Genomic DNA, 25,053 nt, shown 5'->3' with positions numbered 1-25,053 from the left:
CATATATCGGAGTTTAGGATTCTTTTTACTCCTCAGTCCCTTCGCCGCTCTGGTGAGGCCTCCTGACGTAGAAGTTTTGACTTTCCTCTCCTCAAATTTCATGAATTTTTTTCTAGGATCACGCGGGTATCTTGGAATCGTTCCGATTGTCTTGTGATGATAACATTGTTCTTGGTGCCTCCTGACATTTAGGGGTTGTGGCAGTGTCCCGGGGAGTTGAGCTCCGAGGTGTTGTCGCCACAATTTTATCGTTGCAGTTCTAGAATACCTGAGTTTGCCGACATCAAAAATCTCTTTTATGCAGTTGTTAGTGAGATAACCTTGACGCCACCTAGTACTGGGGCGGGAGTTCGGGAGTATTGCCATAACTCATATAACGGATGCTTTTCGAAGGTTGGGGTACATGATTTCCGAAGGTTTATTGGTTATGTGTTGAAGGATGGATACAACTGGATGTAGGGGTTGTTAGTTTGGGTGAGATATTATGCTTCCCCTGTATCCCCAACACCTGATTGCATAACCAGAAAGTTTCGGGAGTTCATAGGTGGGAATTCAAGCAGCTCTAGTATTTCTTCCCGCAGATATTTGGTTTTGTGATTGGGTAATCCTTACCACTTATTTGTTCCAGCCATACCTTGTTGTTTCATTCATCTACCTTTATCTAAGCGGCTTCTCACCTTAATGGACGTGTGATGATTTACTTTGGAATTCATTCGTTCATCCTTGTTTGAATTTTTATTGTGAAGACTATATGTTGCAATTTCTATCCGTTGATTCAAATTGTCTATCTGTGTATCAAGATTCTAATGGATGTCACCCTTTTTAGGATGGCTCCTCCAACGCGTCTGAATTCGGAATGCAATGATGGGAGTCAGGCGAACACCCCGCCACCACCTCCACCTCCGGAGGCATGGCAAGCTGTCATGGAAGCCACCAACGCCAACACTCAGATGCTTTTGCAACTCTTGCAAGAGCGCAACCAAGGTCAAGGCAACCAAGGAAATCAATGCCAAGGGAATTTCAACAATCAGCCTCAGTTTGCTACCCTCAACCAGTTCCTTGCAAACCAGCCGAAGTCTATCAGCAACTGTGTCGAGGCCACAGGTGCCGACGATTGGCTCGTGGACATCTGCAAGCATTTTGAATGTAGCAATGTCAGGTCTGAGGACTTTGTCAAGTTTGCTTCGTTTCAACTCAAGGACCAAGCTGCTGATTGGTATCAACAATACAAAGATTCCAGAGGAGGTCGTGTGATTACCTGGGATGATTTCCGCCGAGACTTCAAAGCTCATCATATTCCAACAAGTGTTGCTGAGAGTAAGCGTGAGGAGTTACACAATCTCAAGCAAGGCATCATGTCCATGTACCAATACAATATCCAGTTTCAGAAGCTTGCTCGCTTCGCTAAACAAGACGTTCCTGATGAAAAGATTATAATCTATCAATTCAGAGGTGGCCTCAGAGAAGATCTGCAGTTAGCTCTCGTGCTTCTTGAGCTGACTCAGTTCAATCAATTCTATATCATGGCACTCAAGCAAGAAGCTGCTCAGCTCAAGTGTGAGGCTTCAAAGAAGAGAGTCAGGGATGAAGTTCAATCTTCTTCTTCCACACAAGTGGCAGCTAAGCAACAGAAGTTCTGGCTACCTCCTCCTCCGTTTCGCCAGCCCTACCAGCAGAAGAGCAAAGGTGGCCATGGATTTTCCCACCCACCCAACCTAGGCTATCAGAACAAATCTCAGTCTCAAGCTCCAAGGTCAAGTGCTCCTTATCATCGTCCGCTCTCAGAAGTTGACTTGCAAAAAGTATCAGCAGAAAGGGCACTATGCAAACAAGTGCTTTAACGAAAGGCGCCTTCCGCGTCCTCCTCCTATGAGATCTTCTCGCAATGCAGTGGTCAAGCATAATCCCAAGCATGCTAAGGTGAACATGATGAACGCAACTCAGGCAGAGGATTCTTCAGATGTGATCATGGGTAACCTTTCAGTTAACTCCATTGCTGCTAAAGTCTTATTTGATACTGGTGCATCGCATTCTTTCATGTCATACCCATTTGCATCGGAGCACAATGTTGACATAGAGATCTTGTCCAAAGTTATGCAAGTTGTTTCTCCGGGAAAGCTTATGACTTCTAGTTTGGCTGCTCCCGATGTCTCTGTCCAGTTGGGCAACTATAAATTTCCATCTTCTCCAATTGTTCTTGGTGGCTCCGATATTGATCTAATTCTCGGCATGGACTGGCTTTCTAAGCACAAAACTCAACTTGATTGTGCTGCCAGGGAGATTCAATTGACACACTCTTCTGATGATGTGATCATCTATGCCGCTCGTGACGAAACCATTCGACTATTTTCTCTCAATGAGAAGGGCGAGTTGAATGTCATCTCTCAGATTCCAGTCCTTTGTGAATACCAAGACAACTTTCTAGAAGAGCTTCCGGGAATGCCTCCTCATCGGCCAGTTGAATTCGTTATCGATCTTGAGTCTGGCACGGAACCCGTTTGCAAGCGTCCTTACAAGCTTGGACCAGAGGAGTTGAAGGAATTGAAGAAACAACTCGATGAACAAGAGTGGCTGGGCCTGATCAGACCAAGTTCATCTCCATGGGGTTGTGGTGTTCTTTTTGTCCAGAAGAAGGATGGAACGGACCGACTCTGCGTCGACTACCGTGCATTGAACAAGAAGACAATTAAGAACAAGTATCCACTTCCCAACATCAATGAGCTATTCGAGCAACTTAAAGGTGCCAAAGTATTCTCCAAGCTTGACCTCCATATGAGTTATCATCAGATTCGCATTCGTGAACAAGATATCCCCAAGACAGCATTCAGAACAAGCTATGGTTCTTAAGAATATACGGCCATGTCTTTCGACCTTGTCAATGCTCCTCCAACGTTCTCTCGCATGATGAACTTCATCTTCAACCCTTACATAAATGATTTCGTTCTGGTGTATCTCGATGATATCTTGGTCTTCTCCAAGAATAAGGAGGATCATGAGCATTTGAGATTGGTGCTCGACAAGCTCAGTGAGCATCAATTCTATGCGAAGTTTTCCAAGTGTAAGTTTTGGCTTGATGAAGTTCTTTATCTTGGTCATATCATCTCTGCTAAGGGAATCATTGTTAATCCCGAGAAGGTTTCTGCAATTGCGAACTGGGAACCTGCTCAGAATGTCAAGCAGCTCCGCAGTTTTCTTAGGCTTGCAAGCTATTGCCAAAGATTCGTTGAGAATTTCTCAAAGATTGCAAAGCCTCTTTCCAACCTCCTCCAGAAGCATGTCAAGTATGTCTATACACCTGAGTGTGACGTTGCTTTCAACACCCTCAAAGAGAAGCTAGTCTCAGCTCCGGTCTTGACTCCTCCTAATGAATCCAAGCCATTTGAAATTTTCTGTGATGCCTCTTTGCAAGGTCTAGGCGTTGTGTTTATGCAAGAGAAGAACGTTGTGGCTTATACCTCTCGTCAATTGAAGCCCAACGAAAGAAACTACCCCACTCACGATCTTGAGTTGGCGGCAGTTGTCCATGCATTAATAACATGGAGACATCTCTTGTTGGGAAGGCAAGTGGACATTTTCACATATCACAAGAGCCTCAAGTACATATTCACTCAACCTAACCTCAACCTCAGGCAGACTTGTTGGGTCGAAATGATTCAAGAATACAATCCGAGTATTGAATATACTCCAGTCAAGGCCAATGTGATTGCAGACGCTTTGAGTAGGAAGGCTTACTGCAACAGCTTAATTCTCAAGCCCTTCCAACCGGATCTTTGTGAAGCTTTCCGCAAACTGAACCTCCAAGTTGTTCCTCAAGGTTTTCTTGCCAACCTTCAAGTCACACCTACTTTTGAAAACCAAATTCGTGAGGCACGACTCCTTGATACCATGGTGAAGAAGGTGAAACATGGTATTGACAAGGGCCTATCCAAATACAAGTGCTATCGCATTGATGACAAAGACACTTTATTTTTTGAGGACCAGATTGTGGTTCCTAAAGGTGATCTAAGGAAGGTCATAATGAACGGGGTGGACTCGAATACCATGGTGAAGTAGGAAGATGTACGATGACCTCAAGCAGTCGTATTGGTGGACTCGAATGAAGCGAGAGATTGCTCAATTCGTGAATGAATGTGATGTCTGCCGAAGGGTGAAAGCAGAACACCAACGACCAGTGGGTCTCCTCCAACCACTTGCTATTCCAGAATGGAAGTTTGACCATATCGAAATGGACTTCGTTACTGGATTTCCTAAGTCCAAGCGTGGGAATGATGCTATTTTCATTGTCATTGACAAGCTTACAAAAGTGGCTCATTTCCTTCCAATCAAAGAATCTACCACAACAGCTTAGCTGGCAGATGTAGCGACCCGACCCGAATGGATCAAGTCTCTGTGCTTAAGTGTCATCCCTGGATTGGCATGCTGGCACACACAGTACTTGAGGATTTATAGCAGAGGTAAATCACATGTATAAATTAACGTAAATACTATTACCTCAGTCCATATAGCGGAAGTAACAACAAGGTTGTGGATTCCCATCAACACCAACTGTAAAGTTGAGTGTAGAAATCATAACCCTAATGTATCACTTACTTGTCGTAAGATTTCTGCAACATGAGACGTTGCTGCCATGTAGGTCAGTACATTGAATGTACTGGCAAATTCACACCACGGGATAATAATGAATAATAGCTATCACTACATGCATATTTGGCTGGTGGAGCCTCTATGGTTATAATGTTTTTTGCAAAAATCCAATATTTCCCTACAACAAAGGAATATATTGTTGTTTAACTATCATGGTAGTTGATAAACATTGAGAAGGTTCCTCCAACTCAATCCCAAATTAATAATCATCAACCCAACAAATTAATTTTAAGTAACGTGATGAGATCACATCAATAATTCAAGTACCAGATGCTCAAGATATCCATAACCAGGGACACGACTAACCATGATTAGTTTGTACACTCTGCAGAGTTTTGCGCACTTTTCCCCACAAGACTCGATCTCCTCCATTGGTTTTCTCGCACTACATGGTGATTGAGAAAAGGATGACCGAGATAGTCTTTCAGAAGCATTAACTCTTTACTCTGGGTAGACAATTACACCTACTTTCCCCTACATCTGCTAGCCTACCACTGAAAGAGGTCACGCAACATACACAACTATGCCAGAGCCCATAATGGCTTGTGGCTGCACACGAAAGTTTCTAGCATGAATAATCTTATGATCCCTTTGAGCCTAGGTAGCAAACCATAGGATGATCAGACGGGTACTCCGGGATATCCTAGGACAACATTGGATTCTCCAGGTGCCTTCAACCAATCCACCCAGATGTGTATTTAAGTAGCCACCTTAAGTTAACCGTTAATTAACAACTCTCACATTTGTCATGGATACACTCAACCAATCCACGTCTACGAGCATAGCATAGCAATATAAGCATAACGTATAAACCCAAGGTTGAATGAAGGGCAATAGGTTCCTACCTCATCAACTACTTCCCAATACCCACATGTTAATCAAATCCTAACCATGCAATGTTTGAGGGTTGAAACTAATGGATAAAAACTAGGTATGAAAAGTATGATCAAAGTGTGAACTTGCCTTGTACTGTTGATGAAGATGATTCTCACTCAAAACTCCTGATAGTTCTACTCGTCACACTCGGGTCAATCTATCGTGAGCAGGCAATTGCATACATAAGCACTCATGCAAAAGAATCGAAGAAAACATCTCAGAAAACTTTGAAAACAGGCAAATAACTCTTGCAACAGAAAACAATTTCTAACAATACCAAAATTAAGTAAATTTTGCCTTATCAGAAAGTTTAGTTCAAGAGCTTCGTTTTGTAAAAATAATCAATTAAATCGGAGTTATAAAACACAAGTTATCGACAAAAGAAGTTTGAATATGAATCTGGACAACTTTCGAAATTTGAGAATTTCAAAAAGTTGATGTGACATGTTCACTGGATAGATGAAAACAAGAAAAAACTATAGGCGCTAGTTTCATCCAATTTGGATAAACGAGTAAAAAGTTATGGCTATTTGAAAAATCATAGCCAAGCTGTTTTACTGAAAAAAATAGCTATGGCTAAAAGAATTCTAGATCTGATGTATAAATACATAGACTAATTGATAATCTAATTATTCTACCGTACTAGTCTAGAAACAATAAATTACGGAAGTATAAAAAGAAAAAATGAAGAAAGATACCTTTATAATATAGAGAAAAGACGACTTCGGAGAGAGGAGACAACTTCCAGAAGTTCAGCCGGAGAGTAGAATTTTTTTAGTGATGAAACCGAAATATTGATTTAACCCGAATAAGATGATTTTTGGGGGCTCTATGAGTCTATATTTATAGGTGGAAAAGAAGTTTAGGGGTTAAAGGCTAGGCAATGTGGGACTAAACGTAGACAAACAGAAAAGAAAAGGGGAGGCGCCTCGCATGGGCCTAAAGGCCTTAGGCGGTTCGGCCGGCCGCACGCACTGGAGTTTTTTTAGCAATTGAAAAGAAAGAAAAGAAAAAAAAACTATGGAAAAAATATGGGGAGGAATATGGCCGGCTGGGCCTCGCCCATATAGGAAAAAAATGGGGCACGCACTGGTACTATGATGCGCACGTGCGCAACAATTAGGGATGGGCCGCAAGTGCAGCTCTTTTTTTTAAATAGACACAAAAGGTAAACTTAATAACGAAACTAAAAACAAAATTTACATAGACATATTATATATCAAAATTTTCAAAAAAAGATTTTCTACGACATGAACATATTTTTAGCGTCAAATAAATTCCAAATTTTTTTAAATAAAACAAAGAGTGCTACTCTTGCAATAAAACCTCACAAAAATCATTTTAGAAATGCCAAAATGATTTCAAATTTATTTCTCTCCAATTTTCTAATGTAGGGAATCATTTTACCCTATTTTCCATATATTTTATTTTTGGATAAAAATAATTTGAATAAAAGCCAAATAACTCCAAATTGGAAATAATTTCAAAAGGGGTCTTCAATTTGATTCTCCGAAACTCCCAACTCATATTTCATATGTTTTGAAGAAGTCATTTTATCTACTCTCTTGAAAATCATTGAGTTGCATAAGGTTTCTAAATTTGAAATATTTCCAAATGAAATTCAAATATTTTTCAAAAAACCTTTGTATTTGAAAAGAATTTGAATTCATGGAGATAATAAATGCAAGATGAAAGTTTGGGAAAGTCCTTTAAATGACATTCCACTCAATTACGCTCAATTACACACAAGCAACCACTCCACAATCAAACAAAAAATCAAAACTATCTATTTAAGTAACATTCCAAATTTTAGAATTTCGGGATGTTACAGCAGAGCTATACACCTCCAGGATTGTCTCCTTGCACAGTATTCCACAATTGATCTCTTCAGACCATGGAAGCATTTTCACCTCTAAGTTCTGGGACTCTTTCCAGAAGGCCATGGGCACGAACATTCACTTTAGCACAGCTTTCCATCCTCAAACAAGTGGCCAAGTCGAGCGAGTAAATCAAATCCTCAAGGATATGCTCAGGGCTTGTGTCATTTCCTTCGGTATGAAGTGGGAAGATTGTCTTCCATATGACGAGTTCTCCTACAACAACAGCTTCCAAGCGAGTTCGGGCAAGGCCCCAGTTAAAATTCTTTATGACGAGAAGTGTCGTACTCCCCTCAATTGGTCAGAGACTGGTGAACGTCAACTTCTTGGCAACGACTTGATCACAGAAGCTGAGGAAATGTGTAAAGTCATCCATGAAAATCTCAAAGCTGCGCAATCGCGCCAGAAGAGTTACTATGATAGCAAGCATCGTGACTTGGCTTTCGAGATCTGAGACCATGTCTACCTCCGTGTCTCGCCAATGAAAGGCACTCCTCGCTTCGGTATCAAAGGGAAGATTTCCCCTAGATACGTGGGTCCTTTCAAGATCATTGGCAAAAGAGGCGACCTTGCCTATCAACTTGACCTTCTGTCGAACTTCGTAAATGTGCATGATGTGTTTCATGTGTCACAGCTTCGCAAGTGCTTCAAGACCCCCGAGCGCACTATCAACTTCGAAGAGATTCATCTCCAAGAAGATCTGTCTTATCATGAGCATCCTGTTGCTATCCTTGAAAAAACCATGCGCAAGACTCGCAACAATTCAATCAAATTCCTAAAAGTGAAGTGGTCACATCATTCCGACCGAGAAGCCACCTGGGAACGCGAGGATCACCTCTGTTCCGAATATCCGGAGTTCTTTCAGTCCTAGATCTCAGGACGAGATCCTCTTGTAGTGGTGGAGTGTTGTAACACCCCGGATGTAACTTTCCATATTTGTAACTCCGACTCTTACCATTTTCGGCTATGTGATATGATATTCCCTTCGTGGTTGGGTTTTGTCTTCCGTTTTGTATTTCTTCCATGTCATGCATTTCATATCATGTCATCATGTGCATCGCATTTGCATTCGTGTTCGTCTCATGCATCCGATCATTTCCCCGTTGTCCGTTTCGCAATCCGATACTCCCACATGCACCCGGCACACTCCTCTTGTCTCTTTTCGTGACCGGGAGAAAAACGTTCTTGGAATGGTCGATATTTGTCAAGTGGCCTTGATACACCACCGGTAGACCGCCTGTCAAATTTCATTCCATTTGGAAGTCGTTTGATGCCCCAATGGTTAACTGGGTAACCGCAAAAGCCTCTTTTGTGTTGCAACCCAACACCCCTCCAAAACAGCCCAATAACCCTTCTAAACCACCTCCATGTTCTCCGTCGTTGGATCACGATCGTGTGGGCGAAAACCATACCTCATTTGGACTCTCCTAGCTCCCTCTACATATATATTTGCACCTCCCCCCCCCGAAATTTCGCAGTTGAAACCCTAGTATTTCCCCTCTCCACCGCCGGACACGTCCGGATCTCGCCGGACAAGTCGCCACCGCCGCCCGTGCCAATCCCTGGGCGCCTCGTGTCCGCCGCCGCCGCGGCCCGGCGAGCCTGAGGCGGGCCCGCCTGGCCCATCCACCGGTCGCCGCCGCTGCGCGCAAACCCTAGCGCGCCTGCGCGCCCGACCCCGCCGCCTGCGCCGCCACGCTCCTTCGCCCGCGCCGCCACCCGCCGCAGATCGCTACCGCCGCCGACTCACCCCGCGCCACCCCCAAGCCTCGCCTTGCCGTCCTGTCGCCGTCCGCCGCCCGCGGGTCCGCGCGGCCCTCCGCCGCCTCGTCGCCATCTCTGTCCCCCGACGAGGCTCCGACCACCTCCTCTCCATCGCCGGCCGCCGTCCTCTTCGTCCCCGTAAACTCCGGCGAGCACTCCGGATCAACCTCGGTTCGCGTGGCCGATGAGGAACCCTAGATCTTTGAGGTGATATATTCTTCTAAGTCCTTGAAACCCTAGCATTTTCATGCCATCTTCATCATGGCGTATCTCGATGACCGTGGCTCCGAATCATGCATATGATATGCCGAAATGTCCGTCTCGTTAAGCTCTTCATGTTAGTGTCATTTGCATGCATGTTACTGTCAATATTGATGCCATTATCCTCGTTGCAAGAGTGCTATAAAATGTTAACTGCTGGTTCTTAGCAGAACTTGATGATTTGTCATTTTTGTTGCATTTCGTGTGTGCATCCTATGAGCATGATGTCTACATGTGTTTGAACTAAGTCATGCCATCTTTACAGGGGTGGAAGTATTGTATTTTTGTGATCTATGTGGTGACTAGCACAAGAATGCAAAGTAGGCTCCGTGATGTTGCTGTTTTCAGACACTTAGGATTTTGCCAAGTCCTTTTCCTACTGTTATTTTGATGCCATGTAAACTTGTTGCTACCATGACATCGATGCTTATTATGAGATACTTCAATAAGGATGTTTTGAGCATATGGTTATGCTCTATCCATTCACGCCTCTGGTTGAAATTTTGGAGCGACCAAGCATGGCATTTTCTTGCTCTACTTTTGCTAAATAATGTTCCTGGCAGATTGTAAACATGTTAATCAATATTTCCATGTGTTTTGCTAGTGAGCCATGCATTCTATGAACTTGATCTTGCTATGTTTAGCTTCATGAACATGTATTATTATTGTTGGTATGCTTGTGTTGTCATGTAATGCTTTGTGGTGAGTGGCATGAGCCTGCAAAGTTGCTATCATGAATCTGTTTTCTGCCATGTCCTGAATTTCACCAAGTCTGGATCTGTTTATAAAACTTGCTACGTTTGCATGGGTGCCATCATATTTTCTGTGCCTTTTTGGCTCATGGCCAGTAAGGGAGTTTTGTTCTATGCATTTAGTAGAAGCATGCCACGCCTTTTGTTGCTATGATATTTTCCTGTAGCATATTGTTTTCTTGCTCTAAAAATTGCTTCCTGATGTTGTTTATGCCATGTTAGTATTTTCACAAAGTCTGTGAAGCTCATATCTTTTGCACTTTTTCCATACTTGTTTGAACCTGTTCTAGTGTGATTTACCCGTAGATAAGTTTTCATGTTTTGTAAAGCATCTCTTGTACCTCACTTTCATATGCTTAGTTGCTATGTTGGAGTGCAGTAGCTTAGTTTGTTGTTGCATTCTAAGTGCTATCATGTTGTTAATCGCAGATTTGCGTCATCCTTGTTTTGCTTGTCATTTGCAAACCGTGCATCCGTTTCCGGCGATCCTTATATCGATTTTGACCGAAATCACCTCATATTTCCAGTGGCATACTTGGTTTGATAACTTGATGCATTGATCATTCTTTCCCTTCCGAAGCACGCATATGCATTGCATATCATATCTTGCATATCATGCCATGTATTGCATCATGTTGCTTGTGCATTGCTCCATGATTGATTGTTGTTCCATTGCTTGTGTTCTTGCTTTGGGTAGATCCGGGATACGAGTACGTGAATGAGGAACCTGTTGAGTACGCTAACAAGGATCAAGCTTTCGACAACTCTGAGAACATTGCAGGCAAGATGACCATACCCTCGATATCACTTCTATCTTTGCTTGCTAGTTGTTCGTTCTATCGGTATGTCATGATACCTACCACTTGTTATATCATGCCTCCCATATTGTCATGTCAAGCCTCTAACCCACCTTCCTAGAAAACCATTGTTTGGCTATGTTACCTCTTTTGCTCAGCCCCTATTATAGCGTTGCTAGTTGCAGGTGAAGTTGAAGTTTGTTCCATGTTGGAACATGGATATGTTGGGATATCACATTATCTCTTATTTAATTTAATGCATCTATATACTTGGTAAAGGGTGGAAGGCTCGGCCTTATGCCTGGTGCTTTGTTCCACTCTTGCCGCCCTAGTTTCTGTCATACCGGTGTTATGTTCCTTGATTTTGCGTTCCTTGCGTGCTTGGGGTTATGGGAGCCCCTTGACAGTTTGCCTTGAATAAAACTCCCCCAGCAAGGCCCAACCTTGGTTTTACATTTGCCTACCTAAGCCTTTTCCCTTGGGTTCTGTAGACCCGAGGGTCATCTTTATTTTAACCCCCTTGGGCCAGTGCTCCTCTGAGTGTTGGTCCGAGCCGAGTAGACTGCAGGTCCACCTCGGGGAAACTTGAGGGTTGGTTTTACTCGTAGGATGTCTCATCCGATGTGCCCTAGGAACGAGATATGTGCAGCTCCTATCGGGATTTGTCGGCACATTCAGGCGGCTTTGCTAGTCTTATTTTACCATTGTCAAAATGTCTTGTAACTGGGATTCCGAGACTGATTGGGTCTTTCCAGGAGAAGGAATATCCTTTGTTGACCATGAGAGCTTGTGATGGGCTAAGTTGGGACATCCCTGTAGGGTATAAACTTTCGAGAGCCGTGCCTGCGGTTATGTGGCAGATGGGAATTTGTTAATATCCGGTTGTAGAGAACTTGACACCTGACTTAATTAAAATGAATCAAGCGCGTGTGTAGCCGTGATGGTCTCTTTTCAGCGGAGTCTGGGAAGTGAACACGGTCTTGTGTTATGCTTGAACATAAGTAGTTTCAGGATCACTTCTTGATCTCTTCTAGCTTCACGACCCTTGCGTAGCTTCTCATCTTACTCTTATTTGCGTATGTTAGCCACCATATGTGCTTAGCGCTTGCTGCAGCTCCACCTCATTACCTTATCCTACCCTTGAGCTTAAATAGTCTTGATCTCGTGGGTGTGAGATTGTTGAGTCCTCGTGACTCACGGATACTTCCCAAACAGTTGGAGGTGCCGATGATACCAGTGCAGGTGATGCTACCGAACTCAAGTGGGAGTTTGACGAGGAACTGGGTCATTACTATGTTTCGTTTCTTGATGATCAGTAGTGGAGCCTAATTGGGACAATCGGGGATCTAGCATCTGGGGTTGTCTTCCTTTATTTTGGTTCCGTAGTCGGGCCTTTGATTATACTCTTGATGATGTATGTTTAACTTGTTGTGTGAAGTGGAGATTGTAAGCCAACTCTTTATCCCTTTCTTATTCAGTACATGGGATTGTGTGAAGATTACCCCTCTTGCGACTAAACCACCATGCGGTTATGCCTCTAAGTCATGCCTCGACATGTGGGAGATATAGCCGCATCATGGGTGTTACAAGTTGGTAATTAGAGCCATCCCCGACTTAGGAGCCCCTGCTTGATCGAATCGCTGACGTTGTTGAGTCTAGAACAAAATGTTTTAGTCTTAGGATTATATATTGGAGTGTAGGATTCTTTTTACTCCTCAGTCCCTTTGTCGCTCCGGTGAGGCCTCATGACATAGAATTTTTGACTTTCCTCTCCTCAAATTTCACGAAATTTTTTTAGGATCACGCGGGTATCTTGGAATTGTTCTGATAGTCTTGTGATGAGAACATTGTTCTTTGTGCCTCCTAACATTTAGGGGTTGTGGCAGTGTCCCGGGGAGTTGAGCTCCGAGGTGTTGTTGTCACAATTTTATCGTTGCAGTTCTGAAATACCTGAGTTCGCCGACATCGAAAATCTCTTTTATGCAGTTGTTGCTGAGATAACCTCAACGCCGCCCAGTATTGGGGAGGGAGTTCGGGAGTATTGCCATAACTCATATAACGGATGCTGTCGTTGAATTGTCACGACAGATGTCCTAGTGAAAAGGACTTAGTCGTGAAGCCAACGCATCTGTGTGGTAGATTGAGAGGGGTTGATCGGAATCGAGAAACGCAACACAAGACAAGGGTTTAGACAACTTTGGGCCCCGGCAAACATCATCCGGTAACAACCCTACATGCTGTTTGTGGCTAGGTCTCATTATGCTCATGAGGGAGGCGCCGTAACTCCGAATCTCCTAGTTGTGTCTAGACTTAACGATTACTCAACCTCTCCCTCTTGGGGTGCCCTGCCCCTCCTTATATAACTTGAAGGGGCGGGTTACATGTAGAGTCAAACTCGGATTAGGACTTAACCTATAATGACGTCTTACCATGGGCTTCTTAATGTCTTGGGCTTCTTAACGTCTTGGGCTTCTTAACGTAAGCCGGTTTACAATCCGACTTACAATCTGGCTTAACTGTCCGGCTTACATGACTATGTCTGACAGCTTACAGTGCTTGACTGTGTCTGCCGGCTTACATGGCTGTGTCTGCCGGCTTACATGATTGTGTCTGCCGGCTTAACCTGCTTAACTGTTCCCGCCGGCTTAACCTGCTTAACTGTTCCCACCGGCTTATAGTCTGCCGGGTCACCAATGAAACATCAAGTCCCAGCCGAGTTATATCTCCGTCCGGGTCACACCATGGGGTATATCCCCGACATTAGCCCCCAGTTTAATTTGGATTCATCCATGTTAAGCCGATCCTGTAAAACAAACAGAAGAACAATTTTGACAGATTATGCTCTGGGTTAAGAACTCTTGTAAGCCGGCACCTGATCATCCTTAAGTCCTTGTCATTTCCTTCTTGTGGGAAGTACGGGTCAATATACCAGATTCATAATCAATTTGCTGACATTGGTTTCTCATAGAAAAATATTGTGAAGAATATTAGCCTTGAAATACTCATCTGATTTTCAGCCGGCTTGAAGATGTAGATCTCCATTATATTCATATCACTTGTAGCCCCAAGGGCCTGGTCATTATGCAATAATGAGCAGGGACCTTGTAAATATGATCATGTAGACTTGAGCAGCAACGTGTAGCCCCCAAAGGCTGGCTCAGTAAGATAATATGGAGCTGGGACTTTGTATACAATTCATTGATAATAACATCATATGATGTAATCTCCACCATGGGGCTTGAACCCATGTCCATAAGTTTAAGAGATTTGTACTCTACCAACTGAGTAGTGGATCTTTCAATATAGTGGACCGAGGCTTGTGTACCTTGAATTTGTGATAGGAGCAATTGGTAGCCCCCAAGGGCCGGCTCATTACAATGGGATGAGTCGGGTCTTCAATAAGTTGATCAAAAAATGACTTTACATTAGCCCCAAGTGCCATGGTGCATGCTGGCAGTGACATGGGACTTGCATATTTGATGTAATCTCAATTTGAATAATGTAGCCCCCAAGTGCCGGGTCGTAAGCCTGCAACGACTCGGGACTATTCCCTCCATTGTAAAAATAAATCATGTCCATTAATAAAATAATAACCATTGTGCTGAAGCGACTTTGAAGACCTCCATCATAATATTGGCTATTAATAACCATAATAAAAATCCAGCCATGTTGTCTATTAAAGATTTGAATATTATAATCCGGTTTGGAAACCCGGTTCCTGTGATATTGAATCGTACTGTCGGTTTAGGATACCTGTGCAGTAAGGGTGATAACCCAATCTTTAGAAGCCAAAAACTTCCAAATGTTCATGATTGTCATATATGGAGACTTATCATCCAAAGTCAAGCCGGGTTAATCGAAACCACATATATGCTTCAGATATGTACAAAAAGGTCTCAAGACAAAACCAAAGATTGTTTTCAAAAAAACATAAGCCAAACAGAGAAAATATGATGCTTCTAATTCAAATACGGTCCGTAAACTGGACCGAAAGGTTTTAAGCTAGGATTTGAATACGATCATGAAGCCCCCTATTGGTTCTGGCGTTGCGCCGATCAAGAGGGTGCCGATAGCTATGTTCTCTTTGGTTCAAATACAACCTATGTTTGAACAGGAAGCCCCCAAATGACCTTGAGAGTTTTTTAATGACTCTGATTCGAATACGATCAAAGTTGGACCCAAAAGGGGTTAAGCTATGATTCGATTATGATCAAGAAACCCCCTAGTGGGTTTGGCATTGTGCCAGTCAAGAGGGTACCGGCAGCTATGTTCTCTTTGGTTTGAATACGACCTATGTTTGAACAGGAAGCCCCCAAATGACCTTGAGACTTTTTTAACGACTCTGATTCGAATACGATCAAAGTCGGACCCAAAAGAGGTTAAGCTAGATTCAAATACAATCAGCCCCCAATGGTCTTTTGAAGCAGGGTACCTATGTTTGAGTTGTGCCTTGCAACAGACTCTTTTTGGTCCCTTTAATTTTTCCTAAGAACTTGAGCTTTGTGAGAGATAAATTCTTTTTGAACCGGGCTTTTGAACCGGATATTGAGAGCTTCAAACCTTTGTGGGAGACAGGTTTACCTTGAGCCGGATTTTAAACCGGATATTGAGAGCTTCAACGCTTTGTGGGAGACAGGTTTAACTTGCTGAGTCATATCATTGTAGCCCCCGAGTCTTAAGACGACTCGATGTGTTGGCTTGAGATTCTCCATATTTGACCGTGATATAACCCGGCATATAGTTGAATAGCGGAACATTGGAATATGTTGAATCTCGATGGGTTATCAATGACCCTGTCCATTGATCCGACCGATGTAAGCAAGGGCCATAGCTTGATGGTCACTTTTGTAATGATGAATTCTGCATAAGAATTTGCACAAACGAGAGTAATTGTTCTCGAAGAAAAATAAAAATATATCGATAGAAACTTAACAGGATAGATTTCACCTGATTCGTCCGGACAACAGATGGTCCGTTCTATGAACAAACAATCTTCGTATTTGCAATGACGATTTAACCCCTCTCTCTTTCCCTTGCGAAAGGGGATGAACCTCAGCACTGTAGTCATTACGGACAAAATAATTCCTCTCTCAGAAGGCGAGGTTGCGGCCGTGGCCCAGGCGTGGCGGTTCTCGGTGACGTAAGGCAGATTAACCGTGAAAGCGACGCGGCGGGTCATAGTGGAGGCGTCCCGCGACCATACAGGAGGCAGGTCGGAGCGGCACGACAGACGGCCAGATTTCACTGAGCGGCAGGCCAACTCAAGCATGTCTGATGGAAACCCAAACGAACTTCAATTCGCTGGCATCTGGCGTTTATGATGATAGCAACAAACATAAGCTAAAGCATCTGTACTTCTACTCTGATTCAATGGCCCTCTGGTGGGTAACATCAAGTTTTAGATCTGATGTAGGTAGCATCTAGTACTTTGTATCTAGTAGCTGAATAAATCTCCGAAGCTTGTGCACTGGGAGCCTTTTCCTGTGGTATTAGCAAATGTACACTGCTTGCCGCGTAGAAGACATCCATCTTTCTTTTTTCTTATGAACATGGTACGTACTTGTCTCCTTTGATGTCCGTAGTGTGTCCCTCTGTAGTTAATTCTCCACATACTGTAATATCTCATCGGTCTCACAGCAAAGGCGGAGGCATGACGCGGCGTAGCAGTGCAGCCAGCGAGGGCGGCTCACTGCGGAAGCCAGGTTAACCGGCGGCTCGCACTTCGCTCGCAGACGGGCCACGGCTGAGGCGACTAAGGTGATGGTGAGCGATAGGGCGGGCCGCTCGCAGGCCGGAATCAAGGCGAAGGTGCGGCGGCTCATCCTCAATGGATCAAAGCCACGGGGCGAAGTCCGGCTCGGAGTAATGGTTCGGAGACGAGGCCAGATCCGGCTCAACGTGCGACAACGGACACCAGCGAAGCGGAGCTTGCTCTGGCTGCAACGTTCAATGGTGGAGGCCGGCTCTCGGTGGCCGAGGCGGATGAAGCATGGCGGCTCAATCCATGGGGTGACTCGGAAAGAGGTACGACAGCTCGGCATTGACCCGCCTTATGCAAGGTAGGTGAGGCCCAAGGGCAGTTTGACAACAGCGGCTTAGAATAGGTGAACCAGCGAAATCTTGAGGAATTTGAAACACTCACAGACAACATGGCTCCTCCAGCTGCGACTTGTGAGAGAGTTCATGTGGTATTTTTAAGTCGTCATCTGAGGAATCATCTTCTCCCACGAGAGGTATTTTCAATCCACGGCGTATATTATTCTCCATGTTCTCATAAGTAGAGGCGGTTCTGCGTACTATTTGAAACTTTGGTTGTGATTTCCTACTGCAGAAATCGGAGAGTATTCATGTGGCATCCTGGACATCGAGAGCTTGGCCTACTTATTGAGCTGCTGCAACAAAAGGAACATTCCACCACTTCCAAGCATAAGGTCACGACATTTGAGATATTTATCAGCATCATCCCTCAGAGCCCAAATAATATGTTCGCAATCATCCTCACTAAAAGCAGGCACGGATGGGATCAGCCCGGGCGGTGAATGGAATCTCGGATACGGACGGCGGCTCGACGGGCGACGAGGGTCGCGAGGCGACTCAATGCAGTAAGGGCGGCTCAACGCGGCCCCGATTTGAAGGCAACCGCGGCAGCTCGCAGGCGGCATCGGCCTTGACGCGCAGTTCCAGCAGTGGGGACGGCCGACTCAGGACAGAGGTGATGTGAGGTCCGTCCAGCGGTTTGGAATCGAGACTGCTCCGGCGAGGGCGAGCCGCAACAGCAGCTGAGGAGATTCTCGGTGAAGAGAGGCGGCGGCTCGGCGAAGGCATTGGCGACTTGAAGCAGAGGCAGCACAAGGCCGACACACTGGTGAGGGCGGCTCAAGTCAACGGGGGCGGGTTGCCCAGCCGGCTCAAGGCGTGGCGGCAGTGGCCGCATGGCGGCTCAAGGCGAGGCGCTTGGAGACGACGACGGCGACCGTTGGCTCAAGGCGAGGCCGGGGAGCCAGAGGAATTTCGGGCCAGCTAGAGGCGCAGGGCAGCGGTGGCGGCCGAACACGGCGGGGCGACGGGTCAACGTTACTTGTGATTGAGGCACAATAGGGCGGCTTGAAACAGATGCCGACTTGCAGTGGCGGATCACGGTGGAAGCGGTGGCGGCTCATAGGCGCGTCTCTGACAACGAGGACCGGCGGCTCGGCAGGGGCCGCGGCGGCTTGTGGAGGCAGGGCCATAGACCATGGCCAATGTAGCGGTCAGAAACTGTAGTGGCGGCTTGGAGACGCAACAGCGACTTGAAGCGGCCGAAGCGACTCGGAGCAAGGCCGGGGCGACTCAACGACGGCGGCTCAACCCCAAGGTCAGTGGCTCAGCAGGCGCCTCGAAACAAGGCCACGGGTGCTGGAGGAGCCCGGGTCTCTGGCCGTATCTGCTCCGTGTTGTAGTTTCCTTGGCCTCAGTCTATCGTTGCATACGTGGCCGGCCGTTGTGTTTAATTTACTGATTTGTGGATTCGGTCTCCACTTGGACTGAACCTCAGGACCTGTCCTAGCAGTTTCCTTGTTTTGATTGGTATTGTAGCAGTGTATGGCGGCTGCTCGAATCAGTGATCCACCATAAAAACTTGTACTTGGCGATATCTGCAATTCGGCGGATCATCCAGCCGGCGTAGGCGGCTCAACAGCAAGTCCAACTCCTTTGATGATGAACCTGCCAATCTCTCTCCAAGGTTGTCCATGCTGAATTATTTTGGGCAACTATTTTATGTTGGCTCTTCTTCCCCTGATCAATCGTGAGCTTCTCGACCCCTGGAAAGATCCCTGCAAGAACTTATCACCACCGTGTGCAAGCCCCACGGTGGGCGCCAACTGTCGTGGAATTTTCACGGCAGATGTCCTAGTGAAAAAGACTTAGTCGTGAGGCCAACACATCTGTGTGGTAAATTGTGAGGGGTTGATCGGAATCGAGAAAGGCAACACAATACAAGGGTTTAGACAGCTTCGGGCCCCAGGAAACATCATCCGGTAACAACCCTACATGCTGTTTGTGGCTAGGTCTCATTATGCTCATGATGGAGTTGCCGTAATTCCGGCTCTCCTAGTTGTGTCTAGACTTAACAATTATTCAACATCTCCCTCTTGGGGTGCCCTGCCCCTTCTTATATAAGTTGAAGGGGCGGGTTACATGTAGAGTTAAACTCGGATTAGGACTTAACCTATAATGACGTCTTACCATGGGCTTCTCACCATGGGCTTCTTAATGTCTTGGGCTTCTTAACGTCTTGGGCTTCTTAACGTAAGCTGGTTTATAATCCGACTTACAATCTGGCTTAACTGTCTGGCTTAACTGTCTGGCTTAAGTGTCCGTCTTACATGACTGTGTCTGCCGGCTTACAATGCTTGACTGTGTCTGCCGGCTTAACCTGCTTAATTGTTCCCGCCGGCTTAACCTGCTTAACTGTTCCCGCCGGCTTAGTCTACTGGGTCACCAATGAAACATCAAGTCCCAGCCGGGTTATATCTCCAACCGGGTCACACCGTGGGGTATATCCTCGACAGATGCTTTTTGAAGGTTGAGGTACATGATTTCCGAAGGTTACTTGGTTATGTGTTGAAGGTTGGATACAACTAGATGTAGGGATTGTTAGTTCGGGTGAGATATTATGCTTCCGTGTATACCCAACACCTGATTGCATAACCAGAAAGTTTCGGGAGTTCATAGGTGGGAATTCAAGTAGCTCTAGTGTTTCTTCCCGCAGATATTTGGTTTGTGATTGGGTAATCCTGACCACTTATTTGTTCCAGCCGTACCTTGTTGTTTCATTCATCTACCTTTATCTAAGTGGCTTCTCACCTTGATGGACATGTGATGATTTACTTTGGAATTCATTCATTCATCCTTGTTCGAATGTTTATTGTGAAGACTATATGTTGCAATTTCTATCCGTTAATTCAACTTGTCTATCAAGATTCTAACGGATGTCACCCTCTTCAGGATGGCTCCTCCAACGCGTCTGAATCCGGAACGCAATGATGGGAGTCAGGCGAACCGCCCGCCACCACCTCCACCTCCGGAGGCATGGCGAGCTATCATGGCAGCCACCAACGCCAACACTCAGATGCTTTTGCAACTCTTGCAAGAGCGCAACCAAGGTCAAGGCAACCAAGGAAATCATGGCCAAGGGAATTTCAACAATCAGCCTTAGTTTGCTACTCTCAACCAGTTCCTTGCAAACCAGCCGAAGTCTTTCAGAAACTGCGTCGAGGCCACAGACGCCGATGATTGGCTCATGGACATCTGCAAGCATTTTGAATGTAGCAATGTCAGGCCTGAGGACTTTGTCAAGTTTGCTTCGTTTCAACTCAAGGACCAAGCTGCTGATTGGTATCAACAATACAAAGATTCCAGAGGAGGTCGTGTGATTACCTGGGATGATTTCCGCCGAGACTTCAAAGCTCATCATATTCCAACAAGTGTTGCTGAGAGTAAGCGTGAGGAATTCCGCAATCTCAAGCAAGGCAGTATGTCCGTGTACCAATACAATATCCAGTTTCAGAAACTTGCTCGCTTCGCTAAACAAGACGTTCCTGACGAAAAGAGTATGATCTATCAATTCAGAGGTGGCCTCAGAGAAGATCTGCAGTTAGCTCTCGTTCTTCTTGAGCTGACTCAGTTCAATCAATTCTATAACATGGCACTCAAGCAAGAAGCTGCTCAGCTCAAGTGTGAGGCTTCAAAGAAGAGAGTCAGGGATGCAGTTCTATCTTCTTCTTGCTCACATGTGGCAGCTAAGCAACATAAGTTCTGGCTTCCTCCTCCTTCGTTTCGCCAGCCCTACCAGCAGAAGAGGAAAGGTGGCCATGGATTTTCCCACCCACCCAACCCAGGCTATCAGAATAAATCTCAGTCTCAAGCTCCAAGGTCAAGTGCTCCTTATCATCGTTCGCTCTCAGTAGTTGACTTGCAACAAGTGTCAGCAGAAAGGCCACTATGCAAACAAGTGCTTCAACCAAAGGCGCCTTCCGCCTCCTCCTCCTGTGAGATCTTCTAGCAATGAAGTGGTCAAGCATAATCCCAAGCATGCTAAGGTGAACATGATGAACGCAGCTCAGGCAGAGGATTCTTCAGATGTGATCATGGGTAACCTCTCAGTTAACTCCATTCCTACTAAAGTCTTATTTGATACTGGTGCATCGCATTATTTCATGTCATACCCATTTGCATCGGAGCACAATGTTGACACAGAGATCTTGTCCAAAGTTATGCAAGTTGTTTCTCCGGGAAAGCTTATGACTTCTAGTTTGGTTGCTCCCGATGTCTTTGTCCAGTTGGGCAACTGTAAATTTCTGTCTTCCCCAATTGTTCTTGGTGACTCCGATATTGATCTAATTCTCGGCATGGACTGACTTTCTAAGCACAAGGCTCAACTTGATTGTGCTACCAGGGATATTCAATTGACACACTCTTCTGATGATGTGATTATCTATGCCGCTCGTGACGAAACCATTCGACTGTTTTCTCTCAATGAGAAGGGCGAGTTGAATGCCATCTCTTAGATTCCAGTCGTTTGTGAATACCAAGACGTCTTTCCAGAAGAGCTTCCGGGAATGCCTCCTCACCGGCCAGTTGAATTCGTTATCGATCTTGATCTTAGCACGGAACCCATTGGCAAGCATCCTTACAAGCTTGGACCAGAGGAGTTGAATGAATTGAAAAAACAACTCGATGAACAAGGGCGTCTGGGCCTGATCAGACCAAGTTCATCTCCATGGGGTTGTGGTGTTCTTTTTGTCCAGAAGAAGGATGGAATGGACCGACTCTGCGTCAACTACCGTCCATTGAACAAGAAGACAATTAAGAACAAGTATCCACTTCCCAACATCAATAAGCTATTCGAGCAACTTAAAGGTGCCAAAGTATTCTCCAAGCTTGACCTTCGTATGGGTTATCATCAGATTCGCATTCGTGAACAAGATATCCCCAAGACAGCATTCAGAACAAGCTATGGTTCTTATGAATATACGGTCATGTCTTTCGTCCTTGTCAATGCTCTTCCAACGTTCTCTCGCATGATGAACTTCATCTTCAACCCTTACACAAATGATTTCGTTCTGGTGTATCTCGGTGATATCTTGGTCTTCTCCAAGAATAAGGAGGATCATGCCAAGCATTTGAGATTGGTGCTCGACAAGCTCAGAGAGCATCAATTCTATGCGAAGTTTTTCAAGTGAGTTTTGGCTTGATGAAGTTCTTTACCTTGGTCATATCATCTCCGCCAAGGGCATCACTGTTAATCCCGAGAAGGTTTCTGCAATTGTGAACTGGGAACCTCCTCAGAATGTCAAGCAGCTTCGCAGTTTTCTTGGGCTTGCAAGCTATTGCCGAAGATTCATTGAGAATTTCTCAAAGATTGCAAAGCCTCTTTCCAACCTCCTCTAGAAGCATGTCAAGTATGTATGGACACCTGAGTGTGATGTTGCTTTCAACACCCTCAAAGAGAAGCTAGTCTCAGCTCTTGTCTTGACTCCTCCTAATGAATCCAAGCCATTTGAAGTTTTTCTGTGATGCCTCTTTACAAGGTCTAGGCGTTGTGTTAATGCAAGAGAAGAAAGTTGTGGCTTATACCTCTCGTCAGTTGAAGCCCAACGAAAGAAACTACCCCACTCACGATCTTGAGTTGGCGGTAGTTGTCCATGCATTAATAACATGGAGACATCTCTTGTTGGGCAGGCAAGTGGACATTTTCACATATCACAAGTGCCTCAAGTACATATTCACTCCACCCAACCTCAACCTCAGGCAGACTCGTTGGGTCGAAATGATTCAAGAATACAATCCGAGTATTGAATATACTCCATTCAAGGCCAATGTGATTGCAGACGCTTTGAGCAGGAAGGCTTACTGCAATAGCTTAATTCTCAAGCCCTTCCAACCGGATCTTTGTGAAGCTTTCCGCAAACGGAACCTCCAAGTTGTTCCTCAAGGTTTTCTTGCCAACCTTCAAGTCACTCCTACTTTGGAAGACCAAATTCGTGAGGCACAACTCCTTGATACCATGGTGAAGAAGGTGAAACATGGTATTGACAAGGGCCTATCCAAATACAAGTGCTATCGCATTGATGACAAAGACACTTTATTTTTCAAGGACCGGATTGTGGTTCCTAAAGGTGATCTAAGGAAGGTCATAATGAACGGTGCGCACAATTCTCTTCTATCCATTTATCCTGGAAGTACGAAGATGTACCATGACCTCAAGCAGACGTATTGGTGGACTCGAATGAAGCGAGAGATTGCTTAATTCGTGAATGAATGTGATGTCTGCCGAAGGGTGAAAGCAGAACACCAACGACCAGCGGGTCTCCTCCAACCTCTTGCTATTCCAGAATGGAAGTTTCCATATCGAAATGGACTTCGTTACTGGATTTCCTAAGTCCAAGCGTGGGAATGATGTTATTTTCATTGTCATTGACAAGCTTACAAAAGTGGCTCATTTCCTTCCAATCAAAGAATCTATCACAGCAGCTCAGCTGGCAGATGTAGCGACCCGACCCGAATGAATCAAGTCTCTGTGCTTCAGTGTCATCCCTAGATCGGTATGCTAACACACACAGTACTCGAGGATTTATAACAGAGGTAAATCACATGTATAAAGTAACATAAATACTATTACCTCAATCCATATAGCGGAAGTAACAACAAGGTTGTGGATTCCCATTAACACCAACGGTAAAGTTGACTGTAGAAATCGTAACCCTAACGTATCACTTACTCGTCGTAAGATTCCTGCAACATGAGACGTTGCAGCCATGTAGGTCAGTACATTGAATGTACTGGCAAATTCACACCATGGGATAATAATGAATAATAGCTATCACTACATGCATATTTGGCTGGTGGAGGCTCTATGATCATAATGTTTTTGCGAAAAGCCAATTTTTTTCCTACAACAAAGGAATATATTGTTGTTTAACTATCATGGTAGTTGATAAACATTGAGAAGGTTCCTCCAACTCAATCCCAAATTAATAATCATCAACCCAACAAATTAATTTTAAGTAACGTGATGAGATCAAATCAATAATTCAAGTACCAGACACTCAAGATGTCCATAACCGGGGACATGGCTAACCATGATTATTTGTACACTCTGTAGAGGTTTGCGCACTTTTCCCCACTAGACTTGATCTCCTCCATTGGTTTTCTCGCACTACATGGTGTTTGAGAAACGGATGACCGAGACACAGTCTTTCAGAAGCATTAACTCGTTACTCTGGATACACAGCTACACCTACTTTCCCCAACATCTGCTAGCCTACCACTGAAAGAGGTCAGACAACATACTCAACTATGCCAGAGCCCATAATGGCTTGTGGCTGCACACGGAAGTTTCTAGCATGAATAATCTTATGATCCATTTGACCCTGGGTAGAGAACCATAGGATGATCACACGGGTACTCCGGGATATCCTAGGACAACACTGGATTCCCCAGGCGCCCGCAACCAATCCACCCAGATGTGTATTTAAGTAGCCACCTTAAGTTAACCGTTAATTAACAATTCTCACATCTGTCTTGGATACACTCAACCAATCCACGTCTACGAGCACAACATTGCAGTATAAGCATAACGTATAAACCCAAGGTTGAATGAAGGGCAATAGGTTCCTACCTCATCAACTACTTCCCAATGCCCACATGTTAATCAAATCCTAACCATGCAATGTTTGAGGGTTGAAACTAATGCATACAAACTAGGTATGAAAAGTATGATCGAAGTGTGAACTTGCCTTGTACTGTTGATGAAGATGATTCGCACACATAACTCCTGATAGTTCTACTCGTCACACTCCAATCAATCTATCGTGAGCAGGCAATTGCATACATAAGCACTCATGCAAAAGAATCGAAGAAAAAATCTCGGAAAACTTTGAAAACAGGCAAATAACTCTTGCAACAGAAAATAATTTCTAACAAGAGCTTCGTTTTGCAAAAAGACTTAATTAAATCGGAGTTATAAGACACAAGTTATGAACAAAAGAAGTTTGAATATGAATCTGAAAAAATTTCGAAATTTGAAAATTTCAAAAA

General features: G+C 44.7%; 1 long non-coding RNA gene across 1 annotated transcript; it reads left to right on the top strand.

Annotated features, from left to right (window-relative positions):
* The first annotated feature begins 16,070 nt into the window (after window positions 1-16,070).
* Window positions 16,071-18,532, top strand: LOC125544158 (uncharacterized). Its single transcript, XR_007299297.2, has 3 exons — window positions 16,071-16,523; window positions 16,609-17,204; window positions 17,303-18,532. It is a non-coding gene; the product is annotated as an uncharacterized LOC125544158 (long non-coding RNA).
* Window positions 18,533-25,053: the final 6,521 nt, after the last annotated feature.

This window comes from Triticum urartu, chromosome 3A (genome assembly GCF_056163025.1).
Source record: "Triticum urartu cultivar PI428250 chromosome 3A, HENAU_Tu73, whole genome shotgun sequence".
Taxonomy (NCBI): domain Eukaryota; kingdom Viridiplantae; phylum Streptophyta; class Magnoliopsida; order Poales; family Poaceae; genus Triticum; species Triticum urartu.
Note: the sequence above shows the minus strand (reverse complement) of the source record. Positions and strands in the feature narration are given on the sequence as shown.